General features: G+C 39.5%; 1 protein-coding gene and 1 long non-coding RNA gene across 6 annotated transcripts in view; one reads left to right on the forward strand and one right to left on the reverse strand.

Annotated features, from left to right (window-relative positions):
• Positions 1 to 13,037, reverse strand: part of LOC105500798 — a 15,785-nt gene extending 2,748 nt beyond the window's left edge. The window contains exons 1-4 of the long non-coding RNA XR_001000080.1: positions 12,912 to 13,037; positions 12,069 to 12,377; positions 2,470 to 2,649; positions 1,736 to 1,781 (exon numbers count right to left, since the gene is read on the reverse strand). This is a non-coding gene — a long non-coding RNA (uncharacterized LOC105500798). The remainder of the gene's footprint in view (positions 1 to 1,735; positions 1,782 to 2,469; positions 2,650 to 12,068; positions 12,378 to 12,911) is intronic.
• Positions 1 to 17,608, forward strand: part of GRIK1 (glutamate receptor, ionotropic, kainate 1) — a 415,343-nt gene that overhangs the window by 187,407 nt on the left and 210,328 nt on the right. The gene's annotated exons all lie outside the window — the stretch shown is intronic.

The raw sequence follows: 17,608 nt of genomic DNA on the forward strand, positions 1-17,608 counted from the left end.
GAAGAAAGAAAGAAAGAAAGAAAGAAAGAAAGAAAGAAAGAAAGGGAGAAAGAAAGGGAGAAAGGAAGAAGAAAGAAAAGAAAGAGAGAAAGAAAGAAAGAAAGAAAGAGAGAAGAAAGAAACATTTTTAAAATTCTAACTGTAATTGTAAAGGCATAAATAGAATCTGATTTAAAAGACAATTGAATTTCACATACACTGAATACTTGTGAAATATAAGAACTTTTTCTAAATAAATATTTATCTTAATATATAGCATGATTTGCTTTTTTTCATTTCAGAATTGGTTTTCTTGTTGAAAGTTATACAGTAATATTTGATCTATTTCATCAACATATTAATTAAATTTCTACTTAGGCTAAATGGCAGGCCTGTTTTCAGTACTTCAGAGAGAGCAAGGGTATTGTGCTGCAGGAACTCTGCTGCACTTGGCCTATGGTCTTTCTGTCAAGCCGGTTGTGATAGCAAGGGACGCTGAATGCGCTCATGAGTTCAAAAACCTGGGTTCTGAGCTGGAAGTTCACATTAGAGCATGTGCTGAGTGCAAGTGCAATGGGTCAGAAGCTAATGGAAAAGGTCCAAAGTGTGCAGGCAACAGGGGCACTGTGTCTCCAAGGGGCATTTAGCAGCTTGGCAAAGTGCTTATCAGGGAAATTAGTAGTTTCTGACAACTTGGGTAAGTCACAGGTTTCATGGTGAAATCTATCATCATCAACAGCAAGCCCACAGTAGATTACCGAGGACAGGGTATTGCCCTTGTAATCGGCAAGTATCACACAGGAAAGGTAAGTGTTGTTGTAAAACTAAAAAAGTAAGCCCACAAAATTTTGGAAATTCCACCTTTGCAGTCCCCAAACATAATCCCTTGGAATCTATCTGGAAAGTTTTTTTCATCTGAATTACTAAAAGCCCTTCCAAGAGAAACTTGAATCTTGGCGTTGTATGAACTGTGAATCACTGACAGACATCTACAGGTGTTCAGAGGTACAGTTTTCTGTCTGCGCTTGTATCTACAGCTTTAACTGTATAAAGTGACTCAATCTAAGCCACTAGCTCTTGAGACGCCTCTGCAAGGCCGTGTATGAACAAGATCCACTAGAATTACTCTCAATGACTTTCAAATTCGGTAGCTGTTTTATTGTGGAAAGCTGTTAAGAGAGAATTAAAATCTCCGAGGCATCTTTGCATACCACGGTGCCACCCATGGAGTGATGATTGCTCTTAAAGGCTAATTTGATTATGTGACACCATTAATGGTGAAATGGGAAAGTTTCAAAACACTGTTAGCTTCAAATACAACAATTTCCCTCCCTGCCCCCCAAGCTTACTTGTATTTAAGTTGCAGAAAACATCCAGTGTTTCTTATTTAAAGGCCTGGCATTTTCTTGGCTTTTATGTTGGGGCACATGCCTGAGTCACACCTTGTATCTGATGTGCAATGAGGTCCCCCTGGAAATTGCCACCTTTATTCACTTGCCACTTTGCCTCCGCCAATGAGGGTTTCCCAGCGCAAATGATCTGACAACCAGGCCACAAACAAGAGGATGTCAGAGGTGAAAAGAGGATGAGGCTCTAGAACAGTGTCATACATTCCCAACACTGTATATGCTTAGAGAAGGCAGGCAACATGTTAGGAAGAAACAGATCAGGCTTTGGAGTCAGAAAAAGTGGATTCAAATCTCAAGACCTTGGACACAGGCCAATCACTTAATCTCTTAGGTCTCAGATTTCTCACCTATAAACAGAAGAAGAAATCTTTCTCATAAAGGAAGCTGTGAGAACTAGAACAGACACAGAATAAAGATTATTTTATGGACAACCAATAAATGGTAGCACTCTTTATTACTATCATTACTAAAAGGTTTGAACAGCTGCTCACAATTATGGTTTGGGGCTCACTGGAATTAGAAAATTCTGTAGAGAAAATGTCCTTATTGAGATAGCCTAGGACAAATCAATCTTAGCATCTGTCACTGTCTACCTTCTAGGGAGGAGAAGAGTAGACAGCAGAGGGAAGAGAGGTCAGCTTTGTATAATGGACAAATCAAAGAAAAACCAGAAAGAGTTAACAAAATGCATTCTACCTAAAATTAAACCCAATACTCTATAACTCTCTAGTAATGTTCCAGTGTCTCTATTGTCTTCCTTTGTTCTGGTTTCTGGCTTCTGTTCACCCTCTCCACATCTTCTTTCCATTCTCTTTTGGATCATGTCTATACATCTGTCAGTCTGTCTGCCAATAGTATAATCTATGATTCCAAAGACTTAAGAAGTACGTAAGTAAATACTGCTGTGCCAGGCACTCTGTTCACCAGTTGCTTTATATACATTCGTTTAATCTTAACAACAACCTTGAAAACATAACATTAGAAAATAAGGGAACTGAAGCTGTTTTCCAGTTAAGAAGATTTCTGAAGATCTCACAGAGGGGAGCTTCTGAAGCCAGAAACTGAATCGGGATTTACCTACCTCCTCCCCAGTGCTGATGCTGAGTGGCTCCCTTAGCTGAAACCCCTAAATTAGAGCTCCATGTTTTGTTTTGTTCTGTGTCCTGGTTGTTTCTCTGAGCTCCTTGTGAATCCAGAAACAGCAGATCAAAGGCATCCCTTTTGCTGCCTCCTTGATAGCTCTGAGACAGGCTTGAAGAACCTGAAGAGAATGCTGGACTAGAAGAGGGTGCATTATCTCACTAAACGCACACTAATGACCGAAAAAGAGGCTTTGAGATTGTTCTTTCATAATTTGGCTCAGTGTTCTAGGACTATGTAAGCAAATACAGGCTTCTTTGACTGGAAGTGAATAAGTTTAATGATGTTTTGTGGCAAGCCCTTCCAACACCATCAAAATAAGCTGTTTGTCATGACTTGACCTTATTTTGTTGTAATCCCAGTGATATGGTTTGGCTGTGTGCACACCCAAATCTCATCCTGAATTGCAGCTCCCATAATTTCCATGTGTCGTGGGAGGGACGTGATGGAAATAATTGAATCATGGGGGCAGGTCTTTCCCATGCTGTTCTCATGATAGTCAATAAGTCTCATAAGATCTTATGGTTTTATAAAGGAGAGTTCCTCTATACAAGCTCTCTTACCCACCACCATGGAAGACGTGACTTTGCTCCTCATTCACCTTCCTCCATGATTGTGAGGCCTCCCCATCCATGTGGAACTGTGAGTCCATTAAACCTCTTTCCTTTATAAATTGCCCATTCTCGAGTGCATCTTTATTAACAGCGTGAGAACAGACTAGTACACCCTGTAACAGAGACTTGATGTTATTTCCCAAATCTTAGTTCTTTTTCCTCCTTGGCATGCAATCAGAGTATTTTTCACAGCTTTCCTTGCATTTAGGTGGGCACGGATGATTAAATTCTGGCCAATGGAATGTGACTCCAGCAGGTGAAAGGTGGAAGATCTCTAATGTGGAACATGCTACTCCTTCCCACCTTCATGACCTTCACTGTTCTCTGATTAGAGCAAAAGATAAATTTCTATTATCTGAAGCTAAGATCTCAGAAACACTTGTCATAGATAGCCTACGCTGTCCAGTGCAATCTATTTCAAGAATATAAAGTAGCTTCCCTCAACTGGGAATAATTTTGCCAATTAGGGATATGGAAATGTCTGGACACACTTAAGATTACAAGTGAGGGAGGGGTAGTATTGGCATTAATGGGTAGAGGTCAGGAATGTTGCTAAAAAATCAAAAACATAGGACTGTCTTCCACAGCATAAAATTGTTCAACCCAAAATATCACTAATGCAGAAGTTTAAAAATCTTACTTAAAGTTAAGTCCTCTGGGGGAAAAAAAATGATTATCTGGTACACACTCAATAAGCTCTTGATTGACTGGCTTCTTTGAGAAAGAACTTAAAATATAATGCTATCCTCATGCCGAAAATCTTTTAAGCAGGAATTTATTAGGAAAAAAATTAGTCATAGAAGTAATCACTATTTATGTTTCAAATTTTCTATATATAAGAAATTGTGTTCGTTAATTAAATTGGCAAATTTAGTAAAACAAACATCTTTTATTCACAGAAGTAGTGTAGTTTAGTTAATCCATGCACTTAAATCTGGAGGTTGACCATTATAACATTAGCACTATGTGAGAAAAACATATGCTGTTTACCAAAATAGTTAATCTGAGAAGTTGAAGTTGAAAGAAAGCTTCTACCCTGATTTTTGAGTTTCTGCTTTGTCTGCAGGGATTTACCAATTGGAACAGTGTATGTGACAGGAATTGAAATGAGACCACCAACCCCTTTTAAATGTGGTTTTGGAACAGTCCCTGGTTGGGATATATCCATTTCAGTCACTGATTTGTATTTCTTTTTAAAAATTTTTTTTATTTATTTTTATTTTTTATTTTGAGATGGGGTCTCACTCTTGTTGCCCAGGCTGGAGTGCAATGGTGCAATCTTGGCTCACGGCAACCTCTGCCTCCCAGCTTCAAGCGATTCTCCTGCCTCAGCCTCCCGAGTAGCTGGGATTACAGGCGCCCGCCACCACGCCTGGCTGATTTTTGGGGTTTCACCATGTTGGCCAGGCTGGTCTCAAATTCCTGACCTCAAGTGATCCGCCCGCCTCAGCCTCCCAAACTGCTGGGATTACAGGTGTGAGCCACCGAGCCCGGCCACTGGTTTGTATTTCAAGTGGCAAACTAAAAGGTACAAATATGATAGAATTTTCTCATTTATTTTAAATATCACATGCTCATAATAAAATTTTCCCTGAATGTTCCTTGAGGCATCCACTTAAAGAACTCAAAAATGGTTTTTTTAGTCTTTAAGAGGTTTTTGTAAGCCAGATTACCTTAATAACCATGGCCTCAATCACAGACAGTAAAAATACGCTTTGCATTTCTCTTATAACCCTAATATCTAGGCCAGCTCCTAGCAAAATGTTATCCTAACCTTTTTACTTAATTCATGACAGATTTTTGGGATATATTCTACTTTCCAGGCACTGAGTTAAATTAGTTAAATTCTGGAGACCAGAAAGACCAAGACGTTGTCCCTACACTGACATTTTAACTAACAGTCCTGTTTTCAGATTCCTTGCCCTTAGTTCTCCCTATTTTTTTATCTCTCCTCTAGTTCTCATTCCATATCAGAGGGCTCCTGTGGATGCTCCTTGCTCTATGGGATTACATTCTTCCACCTGCCTCCTGTCTCTCCAGGTAAAGAGGCACCCAAAGAAGCTTCCACTCTACAGACACATTGCTCTCTGGAGCCATGTTCTTGCTGTGGCCACTATGACTTTACCACATTCCAGGACAAACAATTTAAACTTCATGCCTCAGATCCCCCACCTGGAATGTGAGAATGATAGTGGTATTCACCTCTTAGGGTCACCATGAAGAGGAAATAAGTGAACGCCTGTTAGTTAACTGTTAAGAACAGTGCCTGGCACATGGTAAATGGTGTCCCATGTTGATGTTGATGCTGATGTTCTTACCCTAAGTTCTCGCTTTCCCTTCTCAACCAGGGCAATTAAACTGCCTTGTGCCTGATTTCCTCAAGGCTAGGCTATCTAAGTGTAGGATGATTATGCTTCAAATCAGTGAATCCATACTAATATACTAACAGGAAAAGACTTGAGAACTTCCAGGCACCCTTTCTTTCTCCTCTAGTTTAAAGGAGATGAGCAGAAAACAAATATTTATTTTTATCCACCACTACAATGTGATAGAAATATAGAATTGGTGTACTCAAATATGAACCTTCATATTTGGATTATATGGAAAATAATATTTTAGGATTCTTACTTGTATTAGTCAGCATTCCATGAAAGAAATATATAACTAGGATAGATAGATAGATAGATAGATAGATAGATAGATAGATAGATAGATAGATAGATAGATAATAGCTAGCTAGGTAGCTAGATAGATAGATTTAGACATATAGACAGAGTACAAAGAATTGGCTTACATGACTGTGGAGACTAGATAAGTCTGAAATCTATAGGGCAGGCCATCAAGAAGGAGAGAATGGAGACTCCCAGGCTGAAGCTGATGCTGCAGTCCATGGGGAGAATTTCCTGTCCCCCAGGTACACCTCAGTTCTACCCTTACATCCTTTCAACTGGTTGGATCAGGCCCACCCAGATTACGGAAAATAATCTGCTTTACTGAAAGTGAACAAATTGCAGATGCTAACAATCTCTCCTGCATAGCAAAATACCAATCAACAACAAAGACAGATTACAGCTGGAACAAATGCACTTAGTACACTTGGATTTTTCCATACTAATGAAGTTAAACAGAAAAATAAATAAATACAGCAATAGGAAAGTCCAAAATACCTCATGTGTGGCTTTGTTATGTACTTGGAGATAGATGCTTACACATATGTGTCATGCCTACAGAGACTGAGGTCCCAGGCAGGAGACCAAGAATACGGAAGGAAAAACTAAACTTCTTATAGAAAATGCATATAAAACAGGTTTCAGAGCCAAATAATCACGTGTTCAAATCCTGTTTCCTACTATTTAGTTGAGTTACACAGTATTTCAGCAACCTTGCCAGTAACACCCAGGTTGGTGCTTAATTGAATGACTGGGTACTGTCACCTAGTCAAGCTGACACATTGAAATGACAATCACAGTCTTCTGTGTCAGATGTGTGCTTTTGCATTTATTCCTCACAGAATCCCACAGGGTGAGGATTACTCCCCATTTCGTAAGAGAGGAAATTATGGTTTCACAATCTGTAACTCAACTAAATAGTAGGAAACAGAATTTGAACACGTGATTATTTGGCTCTGAAACCTGTTTTGCATGCATTTTCTATAGGAAGTTTAGTTTTTCCTTCCGTATTCTCTGTCTCCTGCCTGGGACCTCAGTCTCTGTAAGCATGACACATATGTGTAAGCATCTATCTCCAAGTACATAACAAAGCCACACATGAGGTATTTTGGACTTTCCTATTGCTGTATTTATTTATTTTTCTGTTTAACTTCATTAGTATGGAAAAATCCAAGTGTACTAAGTGCATTTGTTCCAGCTGTAATCTGTCTTTGTTGCTGATTGGTATTTTACTATGCAGGAAAAATTAGAATACTTTACTATGCAGACTAATTTACACACAGACTTGTCATCCTATCAAAGCCAGTTTTCAAACACTCAAGACTTCTCTGCATACTGCAGTTTTGGTAACGAGTCTGCCTGCCTAGCAAAGGGTACCTAACTTTGAAGGATTTTTCTCCTTAAGAAAAAGGATCCCAATACCTCTTACTGGTCCATGGAGATTTCCATATGTTCTGATCCGGGTAGGTTTTGCTCAATGTACATATGATCTACATAACTACACAAGGGCACAGAACATCCAATAATCCAATCGCACACACCATTCCCTCTTCTGAGGCACACAGACTTTTCCCTTAGCTCTTCGTACTGTTTACCTAAAATTATTTCATACACCTGTACATGAAATCAAAGACTGCTTTCTTTAATAAAGCAAAAGGATGATTTTAAAGGTAACTCTTTTAAAAATAGCCTGTCAATATCTGCTTTTATATTCTAGAACAGAGTGAATGATTTGTTTTCTACTTTTGTTCCCATTTCTCTTTCTTGACCTAAAGGGAATTGGTAAAATTTTGTGTGGTTTCACGGGAACAATTTGATGGTAACTAACAGTAATAAGAAGCCCATCTATGCCAGAGGGCTTTGCTACACTGGCCCCATCTGCGGAGAGTCCAGCACTGATTTCGTCACAGGCTTCATGTCTTGAGCATTCAATTTGCCTCTAAGATATTTCAGTGCCTGGAGAGTTAAGATGTTTTCTTGACAGGCAGCCAAGGAAGCCAAGTACGTGATTGATTTTCCTAGAGAGAAAAAAGAAAGTCTTCCCATTAATTACCTCTTATCTATTTGTATAATGCAGACGAAGGGCTTGCTTCTCAATCAAAGTATATTTTATTATACATGAAGAAGAGAATATCCTTTGTTACATTGCACTAGACAATGTATTTTATAAAATTGCTATTAACTATTAATAATTGTTATTATGCAATGGGCCAATATTCTTTTCCACTAAACATGGATGAAGTAAGACAGCTTGCAAACTCAAAACACACACACATGCACGCTCTCACCTGAAAAAGAGCTCTTGCCTCTGGCATGTTATCATCTGACAAGAGCAGAGGGTACTGTGCGTATTATTTTGCAGGTTCTCCAAATAGGAACTAGAGCAGCCTGTCATATCAAATCTGAACTTGTCTGGCATTTCTAAGCAGAGTCTTCCACTCCCACCTTCTCCAATCATTTAAGAAATCTCCTTTCCTGGTACCGTTCAATAACAGATGCATTACCTATATACACGTTTTATTTTTTTGGAAGCAGGGTCTCACTCTGTCACCCAAAGTTGGAGTGCAGTGGCATGATCCTAGCTCATTGTAGCCTTGAACTAACTCCTGGGCTCAAGCAACCCTCCTGCCTCGGCCTCCCAAGAAGCTGGCACTACAGGCACATGCCACCACACTCACTAATATTTTATTTTTTAAGTTTTTTTTGTAGTCATATGAGTCTCAGTATTTTACTCAGGCTGGTCTCAAACCCCCCACCTCCAGTGATCCTCCCACCACAGCCTCTCAAAGTGCTGATATTACAGGTGTGAGCCACTGTGCTTGGCCATATTTTTTCTTTGAATTTACTTTGTACAATATTGTTAAGCTCCTTTTTCTGGCCATTTGGTCTCATCCAAGAAATAGTAAGCTTCTTGCAAAGAAGAAACAGACTTTCTCTTTCGAGAAATTTCACACATCCTTCATGCTTACAGCATATAACCAAAGAATACGCAAAATTTTTTGTAGGACCTCAACAAAATTAAGTTCCTTGTTCTTATAAATAGTTAAATTAGGGATAAAATGACTGAACAGGAAAGCTAGTGTTAAGGATATCATTCCTGCACCAAGTGCTTAGGCACATACTAATGAAAGCAAGTCCCAGCCCATTCTAGCTCTGACCTTGTCTCGTGGAAGTTGCCAGATCACTATCTACAGAAACGTTAAAAGTCCAAGGACATCAAAAGGATAATAGAGTTGTTTCAGAAAAACCAGCTTCTTCTTGAACCCTAGGGAAACATCATGAATTTGCCAGAAGAGCCCTAGCTCTAGAGACTGTTATCTCTTGCTAGTACTAAAAAGGCTTAGCATTTTAATTCAGATTTTCTATACTGAGACAACATATGCTAACTATATTTGGAAGCAATTAAAATGGTGACACCCACTGCCATGTGCACATGTCCTCATTAACTTTGTGAATGTGTTACAGGCAGGTAGGAAAGACAGCTAGCTTCTCAAAAGAAAACCCCCATAAGTGGAATTAGAATGGCAAATAATGGGAACAATCATAATGCAAATGCACATTAAAAGGTCATTAACAAACTGGTCAAATTATTTGCAACCTATGTAAAAATCAGATGCACCAGTATCCACCAGGACATATGCAGATTCCCTCCCATTGTAGTAAAAACCATCTTGCCTGTAACAGATTGACTGGGTGTGTCAGGCTGAGAGGCATTAGCAGAGCTGCTGTGTGCATGGAAGGAATAAAGAAGGACTTATGGAGCATGCAATTGCAAGTTCTTCCTGGGCCCAGGACTGTATCATTAAGAGATGGCTCCTTAATAACATACGCTCACTCCCCATTCCCATCCACAGAGATAAAGTCATGGTAAACCTTCAGCAGCAAGAGCAACCTTGAAGGGGAAAAGTGGCACCAAGAGGCAGCTAAAAGAAGGTGATCTGGAAAAAAGGTCCAGTCCCACCATTACTATTACCAGATGAAATGGAGGTAGGCTAAGGACCAGAAATGTGCAAAAGGCTGCAGTAAGGGTGGTGTGAGGTAGCTTTCTTGCCAACTAATCATATTTAAAACCTATCTAATATATATCAAATATATATTATAAGATATATATTATATATTATATATATTTATCAAATATATAAGATATATTTTATATATATAGTATCTATTATAAGATATATCAAATATAACCAAATGTTGTATCCGTCAGGCCTCTGAGCCCTAGCTAAGCTATCATATCCCCTGTGACCTGCACGTATACATCCAGATGGCCTGAAGTAACTGAAGAATCACAAAAGAAGTGAATATGGCTGATACCTGCCTTAACTGATGACATTACCTTGTGAAATTCCTTCTCCTGGCTCATCCTGGCTCAACAGCTCTCCCACTGAGTACCTTATGACCCCCACCCCTGCCCACCAGAGAACAACCCCCTTTGACTGTAATTTTCCACTACCCACTCAAATCTTATAAAACGGCTTCAGCCCATCTCCCTTTGCTGACTCTCTTTTCGGACTCAGCCCGCCTGCACCCAGGCGATTAAAAAACTTTATTGTTCACATAAAGCCTGTTTGGTGGTCTCTTCACACAGACGTGAGTGAAAATATCAAACCTATCTTATTAGATATATCAATTTGATATCTAATAATATATCAAACCTCTTATTTGATATATCAGTATCACAGGTTTTCTTTTTTCTTCTGAGAATCTGTAAGAGAGCTGACTCTGCAACAGTCTCCAAATTTTGCTTCTCTCATTCTTCTCTCTCCTTCTCTCTCTCTATTGACCCTCATCAGAAAATCAAGGAGAGATTGGACCATACTTCCTGGTGTTCCTACCTTTACAAGAAAATCTGCCTCAGCAATCAGTCATTCCAGACAAATGTGGTGCCACATTTTGTCTATACATCCCTGCTAGGTCCCCAAATGTCAGCGTGATTCTGAGTCTCAAATCTTTGCAGTTCCAAGTAAAATTGCCACATCTTTTCTCCCTACCAGATGCCTCCTGTGACCCAGAGCTCTGGCTCAGGGTGTAGTTTCTATGCTGTGGTTGGCTTGTCTTCCTTTAGAATGGATCCAGAGTTGGAGTTTGCAAATGTAGAGTAGGTGCATATTCAGAAAGAAAGCAACACAGCAAGAAAGGAAGGAATAAAGAAACGAGGGAGGGAGGAAAGGAAGGAGGGAGGGAGGGAGGGAAGGAAGGGACAGAAGGAAGTAAAATAGGGTGACTAGTTTAGGTATGGTTGTACATATTTTAATTACCCCAAATAGAGGCTTCCCTCTCCCCAATTAATTCTTCTACCCCGATTCCTCGTTGTATATGAAATGCCATCATTAAAAAATAATTTGTTGGTTCTTATCCCTACAACTACTACTACTAATACTCTTATATAACAACTACTAGTAATATTCATGAAATATTCAAATAAATAAAAATAAATAGTAAAAATAATAAAGACTTCACAACTTAGATTATGTACTTTTGATATTAAATAAAAATTTACGCTTTTCATAAAGACTCTTTTTAACTTCACTGCAACATGTAGACTGTGTTTTATTATACAGATAAGAAACTGAGACTTAGAGAAGTTAAATAATTTAATGAAATTCACACAGATAATAAATTTTATAGTTGAAATATATAAGCAGTTCTTCTGACTTTAAAATGTGATCCTTCCCACCCCTATATATCAAGTTGTATGCTTTCGCTTGCCGTCTTTTAAAAGGTAGAAATAACCCTTAGTCAAGTGCTGCATGTGAATTCATATTAAAGTGTCTTCACTCTCCTGCTAATAAAGACCCAAAAGTGGCAGAAATGGTACAGAAGAGGAGGCAGCTTGGGATTTGGCAGTCTTGTGAAGGGTCAGTCAAGGCTATAAACAAAGATATGTGGAATCCAATGGGAGCCACCTTAACTAGCACATCCCAAAGAGGTTACAGAGAGCTCAAGCCCTTCAGCCCATTTCACAGATGGAGATGCTGAGGCCAAGGCTATTAGACCTGCCCACGATGCTATATCTGATTGGTGACAAAGCTGAGTCTCCTGACTTCCAGTCTAGTGAGCTTTCTATCATCCAGTCCTATCCCTATGTGATCAGCTGCATAAATTCTGAGGAAAACAACTGACTATATTGTTCAATATCTACTATAACATGCAACTTGCTCATCGGAAAGTTAAGGCTAACTTTTTCCCCAACGGGAGAGTCAGAAGCAAATCATTTTTAGTAATAATGAAGCTCTGTTAGAAGTACCACTCACCTTAAAAATGTGTTTAGGAATTATTAATCTCTCAGCATTCTGATTTTCCTGGCTTTCTGAAGCTAAGATGTTGCAGGAGAGCCTTCGTGGCTTTGATCACAGGCAATCAAAGAGGACTTTGTGTAGCTTCCAGGGACACGCTGTTGCTGGAAAAGTCGGAGCTCTGCTATGCAAAAGAAACTGCTACAGAAATCCCCTTCATTCTTAACTTCAGATCAAATTAGGATCAGAAGGCTCTTGTTTGTCCCCCAGGAGTCTGTGGTTTTAATTTTCTTATCTGCATTTTTCTTTCCTGCCCTTTCCAGGTAGCTGTCACAAAAAATATGAAAAGGGTGTTAATGTGTTGATCGTTCTTTGCTGCTTCTCACTTTCATGTTTACAGCAAGGAGAAGAGCAATTGTTTCCACCAGTTGCTTTAGTGTTTTGAGTTCTTATATGTGTAATAACTATCTTGGTAGGCCCAGAACACACCATTTCATCCAATGTCGAAATTTGGATTTTATACCCAATGGATTATTTTAGTACGGATTACAAATGCTTATACTATTCTGCCTAGCAGAGTTTGGGTCATAAAAATCATTAAATGTAAAATACTTCACAGAGTTGCCCAAATTGTCATGTCTCTGGCCAAATTTATGGAAATAAAAAGAGTCATGCATTTGGGTTATTTCTACAGTTTGGAAACTTTGGCTCTTATCTTCTCTTAAGCTACTCAGGAAATTTCCAGACTCTAAAATCTGAGAGGAATGGTTCAGACAGACAAAGGTGGTCCACAATGGAGACTTAACCTGATGCCAAGGATGGTAGGACCCATGGGTGCCCACTTCACCCATGTGATCCTACCTCTTGTGAGGCTTCACTGACGACCTTGGCTTCCTCTTTGATTAACCTTTTGGTGGCTGAGCCTCTTGAAATTGACTTGGACAAGCTTGGACAAACAACTTTCTTTTGAAACAACAGAGTGTAACTGAAATACCACTGGAAAATTCAAACAATACTCTTATTAATGCCAGAGGGAAACAATACGTAAATAAATCCAAGAACTTAGATGAATACTTAAGAAACATACACCTTGCTTTCACAGTGTTAGCTGGAACTCAGGAAAGGGGTGTTGGAAAAAGTGGAGGTGGCATGGTTCTTTTATTTTATTGTTTAAGATGAAAGGGGATTAAGCATGTTAAAATTCTCAGGGAGAAAAAGTTTGCTCTAAATTGTGACATTAAAAAGACTGACATTAAATCACAGAATATTTCTTCAGCGGACTACTGAAATTTATGTCTGCAATCACTATTCATGCTTTCTATTCTTTTTTTTCTTTGAGATGGAGTCTCGCTCTGACGCCAGGCTGGAGTGCAGTGGCGTGATCTCTGCTCACTGCAACCTCCGCCTCCCAGGTTCGAGCGATTCTCCTGCCTCGGCCTCCGAGTAGCCGGAACTACAGGCACGTGCCACCACACCTAGCTAATTTTTGTATTTTTAGTAGAGACGGGGTTTCACCATATTGGTCAGGATGGTCTCGATCTCCTAACCTCATGATCCACCCGCCTCGGCCTCCCAAAGTGCTGGGATTACAGGCGTGAGCCACTCCACCCGGCCCGTGCTTTCTATTCTTTCTTCAACAAACTGATATTATCTTTCTTCAACAAACTGATACTTTCTTCCGTCGCCTCTTCTCAGGATCTGCCTTGCTTACTTTAACCCATACAGGAAGCCAGATCACAAGTGGAGATTTCCTTCCTGACCATGTAAAGAGCACACAACAAGGATTTGGGAGATTAATCTGGTGTGTAAGAGCCAGACACATCCTACTCAAAAGGCTGCTCTTATCCCCTAGCTAGGACCATGCTTAAATGACATGCCCATATTACTCTGAGACTTTCTTTTCCCTTATCCTCCCAAGGCTGTGCAGACATCAGTTGAGACTATATTCTTCCTTAGTACTCTAATACATTCAGGCTGGTTACAATCAAGTCTTGCAGTCTGGGAGTTCTTTTGTCTATTTAAGGTAACTGTGATTCTCCACTTTTATTTATTATTTGTTTGGCTCATAGTTTAGCTCTGAGGGAACAATTTTATTTTCATTATTCCTAAGTTCTTGGGAGACACCTTATGGTATCCCACACAGACTAACAATACCATGTAGCAGTGCAAATTCACTGTAAGTAAACCGATGAAAATCAGACCTTTAATCTTATCGAGGTGTAGAAAATGGCTACCTGAAAGTCATACTTTTTCTTTTTGATTATTTTGTATGGCAGTGCCTTGAAGTAGGGAAAAAACGTTATCTTTTTCTCTGTGTGTAAAATCACCAAAAGTTACTTTGAACATCAGAAGAACAACCCTTTAAATCGCTTTTCTGCTTGTTCCCTTCAATTGGCAGTTCTCTGGTTTTTATTTGCGTGTCGTCTCTTTTAATGTCGTCTCTAAACCTGTTGCTCAATGATTCATTAAAATTGATAACAACCTACTTCAGATTGGCCAAGTCATTTCACCTGAACTTTTTCTCATAGTCACTTTACAATTAAAATCATTGAGTAAAATCTCAATTCTCTTGAGTAAACATTCATGATTTTCTGAATTAGCCAGAACTATATCAATATATGTGTCAATGTGCACATGTGTGTAGACAGAGAAAATGAGAGAGAAAGAAACAGGGAGACAACCGAAGGAAGGTTACCCACTGTACTATTGGTTTATCCTTTATTCCCATAGTAATTTGTTCAAATTGTAATTAAATCGCTTATCACATCATGCAATGATGTCACTATTTGTATTTGTTCTTGCCCTTACACTGCTTTATCCAGCTTTGTGTTTCAAGGACTTGGCACATAGGCAGAAATTTCAGGGTGTTTAACAAATGTTTTTTAAAGTAATTCATTTCAAATCAGGGCCCATGTGTGGTACCCAATCCCCATTCTAATGTAGAGAGATGTTAAAATTAACCATGCAACCTAACATAGCAGTCAGCATGCAGAAGTGCAAAATAGTTCCAAGCATTGTGCCATGTGTAGCTCTTCCCTTTTCTCAATTTATTTATTTATTTTTTTTTTTAATTTTTTTTTTTTTTGTTTGTGACGGAGTCTCATTCTGTCGCCCAGGCTGGAGTGCAGTGGAGAGATCTCGCTCACTGGAAGCTCCGCCTCCTGGATTCACGCCATTCTCCTGCCTCAGCCTCCCGAGTAGCTGGGACTACAGGTGCCCGCCACCACGTCTGGCTGATTTTTTTTTGTATTTTTAGTAGAGATGGGGTTTCACCATGTTAGCCATGGTGGTCTCGATCTCCTGACCTCGTGATCCCAAAGTGCCTCCCAAAGTGCTGGGATTACTTACAGGCATGAGCCACCGCGCCCAGCCTCTCTTTTCTCAATTTTAAGAAATACAAAGTTAAAAAAATGTTGCTTTGATTGGCTAATTTACCATACAATATTTTGTGTTTCATGGATCCACTGTCCATGACCCACAGTCGTTCCATAACTATCAAGGATGCAAAAAATACCAGATTCAGGCTAAATGCCAGGAATTAAAGTTAGAACAAGTTTGAAATGAAAAAAATAATAATTGGTAAGTAGCCAGGAAGCATGACGTAAGTATTCATTGAGGGAATCAGAGGTCCCGGATTTTAACCCTGTATTCTTTCTACCTGCGGGATCTAAGTCAAGTGTATTAGTTGTCTATTGCTAACAATCTATTGCTAAGTTACCTACCAGTTACCCAAAGTTACCTGCTTTTACCCCAAAATGCAGCAGCTTAATACAACACAAATTTATTATCTCACAGTTTCTGAGTCAGGAATCTGGGCATAACTCAACTGAGCCCTCTTTCTCGAGGTCTCTCACAAAGCTACAATCATACACAAGAGTAGTGTCTCATCTGCAGTTTCAACAGCAGAGACATCTACTTCTGAGTGTACTCATGCAGTTATTGACAGTATTCAACTCTTGAGGGTCGTTGGACTGAGGACCTCGGTTGCAGTTAGCCAGAGGGCACCCTCAGTCTCTTGCCATATGAGCCTTTCCAACATACTATCTTGTTTTATCAAAGGGTACAAGCTCAGAAAGCATTAGAGAGAATCTGCCACCAAGATACATGTCACAGTCTTCTATAATCAAATCACAGAAGTGACCTTTAACCACTTTGTGTTCTATTGAGGAGAAAGTTACTAGCCCCACTTTCAAGGGAAGGGGATTACACAAGACTGTGAATGCCAGAAGGTGGGGATCACTGGAGGCCACCCTAAAGACTGCCCATCACCACAAGTGACTACGTTTCTCTAAGCCGCCTTTCCTCTTCTGTAAAATAGAGGTCAAAATGTCTCCTCCTCATGGGATTGATGTGGAAGTCAAATAATACTTTAAGCCCTGAGCATATAGTGAGTGCTCAGTAAATGTTGGTCATCATTAGGTTATTACAACACACCACAAAATGTCCTATGCTGTCCTTATCCCAAGGACTATGGGAGTACCTGGAAAGAACAGGTAACAAGGTCTCGAAACGTATAGACAAAATTTTCAGAACAAGTGAAGTCTATTCTGAGACCTGAAAGTAGGAGAGCTGTAATCAGATGAAGAATAAGAAGCAAGACAATAGGATTCCAGGGAGAAAAGAAAAAAAGAAAAAGTCTAGCTAAGGGAAAGGAGTAGTGCCAGATAGCTTGACAACTAGGAAGAATTTCTTGCCCCCTCTCCTCCTCAGAATGTCTGCTTTGAAAAGTGGAACACAGAGAGAAGAAGTGATGTCAGAAGTGTGCAAATGTGCATCTGCATGTGTCAACTCCACCACAAGGACACATGTTACACAGGACTCCACCCAATGGAAGTTGGTTGGCCTTTAATAAATACAGAAATCTCTAGAGAGTGAGAAAGAAGAGGATGAAAGTGGGACAAGGAGTCAGAATTGTCATCTCTAGATGAAAAAGTTCTCTAAGTTTCCAGGGATGCCTCCTCTGGGAGTGAGATGCCACCCGGCTCCCAGCTCCTCTCAACCAGTAGCTCCCTGGACCAGGGAGAGGCAGACCCCCGGAAGAACTCCCTTGGCTCATCCATCCTCAAGAATTTTATTTTTATAACTTATAACTTATGTACATGAATTTCTATTTTTTTAACTTGTATTTTAAGTTCAGGGGTACAAGTACAGGTTTGTTACACAGGTAAACTTGTGTCATGGGGGTTTGTTGTACAGATTGTTTCATCACCCAGGTGTTAAGCCTAGTAACCGTTAGTTATTTTTCCTGATCTTCTCCCTTCTACCACGCTCTGTCTGGTGAAAGGCCCCAGTATGTGTTATTCCTCAAGCATTTTATGACACTGTTTAAATTTCCCATTTCTAACACTGGCCAAATTTGACATTAGCCTGAAATTCATTTCATAGCTTCCATATTTTGAGGTAATTATATTAATTTTCACTTGATTTCTGTTTTCCTTTGAATCACTGATACATTTAGATTGCTCAAAATAAAATATTATTTCTTTTATATATGTATATATATATTTTTTTCTGAGATGGAGTCTCACTCTGTCACCCACGCTGGAGTGCAGTGGCTC

The sequence above is a fragment of the Colobus angolensis genome, unplaced genomic scaffold, assembly GCF_000951035.1.
Source record: "Colobus angolensis palliatus isolate OR3802 unplaced genomic scaffold, Cang.pa_1.0 Scaffold69, whole genome shotgun sequence".
Lineage (NCBI taxonomy): Eukaryota > Metazoa > Chordata > Mammalia > Primates > Cercopithecidae > Colobus > Colobus angolensis.